Raw genomic sequence first — 4777 nt, 5'->3', positions numbered from 1 at the left:
ATGTCTGTAGGTGAAGATCATAGAGATACTAATTGCAATTAACAGGGTGGGTCTAGCCCTGCTGTTCCCTAAGAAATCCTGGTAAGGAAAAGGGGCGAATTGAGTAAAATGGCTGGGGGTGAAGAAAGAGCTATCCCCTTCTAAGAAGGGGCCAGAATCCAAATTACCACATCCATGTAGGCAAAGCTTGGCTGGTGGCCTGGACCAGAATCCGTCCTTGAATAGTCCTGTACAACAGTGGGCATCACGGCTTTCAGGAGGCAGCAGGGCTTAGCTTCAGTGAGTGGCTGGGCTGCTGTAGGTTAGGTCACCTGTCAGAATCAGTGTGAGGGATGGGAGAGGTAAGGTCCAGCCCCAAGAAAGGGGAGGGGCAATGATTAATGGGGAGGTCACTGCTCTCAGCTAACCAGGTTGGGTTCAGGACTGGGCCAGGACAGAAGGGTGATAGCCAAGTGCTCAAAACCTGTCCAGAAGCCTTTTGTTTTCCAGTTAAAAAAATTTTTTTTTTAAATTGTGGTAACATTGCTTTATAACATTACATAAGTTTCATGTATACAACATTATGTTTCTACTTCTGTATACACTGTAGTGTGTTTATCATCAAAAATTTAGTTTCCATTCATCACCATACAGTTGATCCCTTATACCTATTTCATCCTTCTCCTGCTCTGTCCCCTCTGGTAACCACTACACAAATCTCTGTATCTAAGTGTTTTTGCTTGGCTTGGTTTGTTCGCTTATTTTGTTTGTTTTCTATATTTGAGTGAAATCATATGGTATTTGTCTTTCTCCATCTGACTTATTTCACTGAACATAATACTCTCAAGGGGTTCCCTTGTGGTTCAGCAGTAAAGATTTCACCTGCACGGCAGGAGCCGCAGGAGCCCTGGGTAGGGAAGATCCTCTGGAGGAGGGCATGGCAATCCACTCTGGTATTCTTACCTCAAGAATCCATGGACGGAGGAGCCCGGTGGGCTAGAGTCCATAGGGTTGCAGTCAGGACATGGCTGAAGCGACTTAGCATGCATGCATGCAATACTCTCAAGGTCTATCCATGTTGTCGCCAATGGCAAGATTTCATCTTTTTATTCTATGACTGTGTAGCATTCCACTATATATATAATCACATCTTCTTTCCATTCATCCATTAATGGGCACTTAAGTTGTTTCCAGATCTTGACTATTGTAAACAACACAGCACCGAGCAGTGCTGATATCTTGAGTTCTGATTGATACTTTATTTTGTTTTAGGATAGGTGAGACCAGGCTTTAATAATTAAAAAAATATCTATATCTAGATGGTGAGGGACAGGGAGGCCTGGAGTGCTGCAGCCCATGGGGTTGCAGAGTTGGACACGACTGAACAACAACATACCTAGATGATTATATATATAAATATGCAGATGTGGAGCACACTTTTAATTCTTGATATGGCAGCAGCTGCCCCCCACAGACCTTTATTACTAGGAGAAAGGAGCGCCCTATAGTAGCCCAAACGCTAGAGGGGTCAGTACTGACCAGGCTACAGCTATTCAGAGCAGACAGCCCGGATGAAGGCAGTGCTCTAGTTACTTACTGCTGCCCAACAAACCACCCCAAATGTAGTGGGGTGGAGCAATAATAATTTCATTATGTTCACAGTGTGTGGGGGTCAGGAATCCAGGCAGGACAGAGAGGGATGTCTTGTCTCTGCTTCCTCTGGGACCTCAGCAAATGACTGGAGGTGTCCCAAAGAGCTGGGGGCTGGAATCATCCAGGGACTTCTTCACTCACCTGCCTGGCACCTGGGCTGGGATAACTCAAAGGCTTATCTCAGCTGGGACTGTTGACCAGAGAACCTATGGTGGACTGGGTTCCTCACAGTGTGGCCACTGGGTTCTGAGGTACAGCATCCAATTGGAAGCATTCAGAGAGCGAATGTTCCAAGACAGTTAGGCAGATGCTGCCTGGGCTGTTATAGCTCGGCCTTGGGACTCCTGTAACATCACTTCTCTCTGTTGGTTGAAGCAGTTGTAGGCCCACCTGGATTCACGGAAGGGAGGCACCGACACCACTTCTTGACGAGAATGTCAAAAGATTAGGGACCATATTTTATTTATTTTTGGGGGGCTCTGTTGGGGCCTTCTTGCTTTGTGTGGGCTTTCTGTAGTTGCTGTGAGCCAGGGCAAGTCGTCACCGTGGTGGGTGGGCTACTCCTTACAGTGGCTTCTCTTGTTGTGGAGCACAGTCTCTAGGCGTGTGGGCTTCAGGAGTTGCGGCACACGGGCTTAGTTGCTCCACAACATGGGAGTCTTCCCGGACCAGCGATCCAACCTGTGTCCCCTACATTGGCCGGTGGATTCTTATTCACTGTGCCACCAGGGAAGTTAGGGACCATATTGTTTAAAAATACCTATTAAGAGAAAATGAGATAAAAGGAAAAGCTCAGGAGCACATCAACTGCGCACAAATATGGACCAATGATTGATTACTTCAGTTTTTTATTTAAGTAAAAAATATTGAAGACTTGGGCTAAGCACTGGGGATGGAAACCTAAGGCACAGCCCTCAAGGGTTTACAATCTACTGCAGAAGACAGGTGAATGTACATCATTGTAAGTGAAGGTCAAGTGAATAAAGTGAATCAAGACAGATGGTATGACAGGACTTCCCTGGTGGTCCGGTGGCTAAGGCTCTGTTCTACCAATGCAGGGGGCCCAGGTTCAATCCCTGGTCAGGGAACTAGATCCCATAGGGCTCAGCTAAGAATTTGAGTGCCACAACCAAAGATCTCACATGCTGTATCTAAGACCCAGTGTGCATGCATGCGTGCTAAGTCGCTTCAGCTATGTTCAACTCTTTGAGACTCTGTGGACTACAGTCCACCAGGCTCCTCTGTCCATGTGATTCTCCAGGCAAAAATACTGGAGTGGATTTCCATGCCCTCCTCCAAGGGATCTTCCCCACTCAGAGATCTCTTATGACCCCATGTCTCTGATGATCTACCTGCATTGGCAGGTGGGATTTTGTTTTTGTTTTTGTTTTTGTTTTACCACTAGTGCCACCTGGGAAGCCCAAGACTCGGTACAGCCAAATAAATAATAAAAATAAAAAGAATATGGCATGAGAGTCGTAGTCGCCTAGAGGAAGGAGTAATTAATATAATAGAGAGGCTATGCTCTTCAGGGGGAATCAAATTAAATTAGAAATTAGATCTGAATTTGAATTCCATCTTTGCCCTCTTTTTATACTGAATCATGTAAAAATGCTTTTTCTGTGGCTAAAAATCCATTGAATATCAGTAATTTCATATGGTTCAACTTGACACTAGCTAAGTCACCTTGAACAAGTCACTTAACTTTTAGGAACAAAGTTTCCTCACCTTTATAATGAGGTTAAAAATGTGGTAGGGTTACTTAGAAAGTAAAGTGACATATACCAAGACTCCGTGTACTGCTTAACACAGAGTAATCACTTAAGAAATAGTTGTTACTGTTTTGTAATTACTATTACTATTATTATGAAAGCATTAGAGAGAAGGCTGAGATGGCATTTGAAGGCTGAATGATTTTGAAATGGCCAGATCAAGGAAGTGGTATGAGAGATTTTAAACTGATCAAAAACAGGCTGTTTTTGTGATTCTACTTATAAGTGATGTTTGGTTCTACATTTGTTTTGGGACCCAGACATTTCTTTTGAAAAGAAGAATTCAAGAAAAAATATTGAAACTGAAATTCACTAACAGTAAACCACCACAAGTATTTTCAAGTCTAGACAACCCAGTATTTTTATGGACTAAATAATCTGCAATCCCTCCCTTCCTAAATCACTGAAGCATTTGGCTTAATAACTAATAAATGTGCTTGAAAGAAAGAAAGGGAACTGCTTGAGGCTGAACATAAGAGTGGATAAGAATCTTGGCAGTCTGTGTTGGGGGATGGGGAGCCAATAACTTTGAGAACTCTGGGCTTAAGTTGCAAAACCTTCATAGAATCAGGACATAAAGTTCTGTCTAATATGAGTTAGAAATGATACCTGTGCATGAAGCTGGGTCTGAGAGTTATACTACCAGGGAAAGTCTGGTCCAGAAAAATCAAGGAAGCTTCTATCTCATCTGGCCCTTGGGTTAAAATGAAAAGTCTCCCCTGATAATTCTTCCCAACAGGCATACTATCACTTATGTCTGAGGTTCTAATTACACTTCCTCCATAGTTTGGAAAAATCTCAGGCTGGTAAAATTAAAAAATTGATGATATCCTTGGGTCTCTGATAAAGCAAATAAAAAACATTCTGGAAAGATAAGACTTCAAGTAGTTTTAAGTATGATTCCCACAGATAAAGTCTTGCTGAAGGTGAACTAAAAATCTATAATTCTAAAAAAGGAAGGCAATCTATCTGAGCAAAGGTAAGTAGATACAACAAACAGCAGGATTAGATCTCTAGAAACTTCGGATAATAGAAGCTAGATAAAACAAATATACTTGAAATGTTTAAAAACTTAATGTTGAGTTTGAAAATAAGAAGGCAATAAAGCAATGTGAAAAGGTAATGGGCACATATTTGGAGAGAACTTATATAAGTTATAGAAAAAATAATTGAGATGGAAAAAAATTAATGACAGTTTAAATAGCTGGTTCAGTCCAGCTCAGTTCAGTTGCTCAGTCATGTCCTACTCTTTGCGACCCCATGGACTGCAGCACACCAGGCCTCCCTGTCCATCACCAACTACCAGAGTTTATCCAAACCCATGTCCATTGAGTCGGTGATGCCATCCAACCATCTCATCCTCTGTCATTCCC

At 42.7% G+C, this 4777-nt stretch overlaps 1 non-coding gene across 1 annotated transcript; it reads left to right on the top strand.

Moving 5' to 3' along the window:
- The first annotated feature begins 2647 nt into the window (after positions 1 to 2647).
- TRNAG-ACC (transfer RNA glycine (anticodon ACC)) lies at positions 2648 to 2720 on the top strand. The gene has a single exon. It is a non-coding gene; the product is annotated as a tRNA-Gly (tRNA).
- The last annotated feature ends 2057 nt before the right edge of the window (positions 2721 to 4777 follow it).

The sequence above is a fragment of the Dama dama genome, chromosome 19 (genome assembly GCF_033118175.1).
Source record: "Dama dama isolate Ldn47 chromosome 19, ASM3311817v1, whole genome shotgun sequence".
NCBI lineage: Eukaryota > Metazoa > Chordata > Mammalia > Artiodactyla > Cervidae > Dama > Dama dama.
This window is presented reverse-complemented; position numbering and strand designations above follow the sequence as displayed.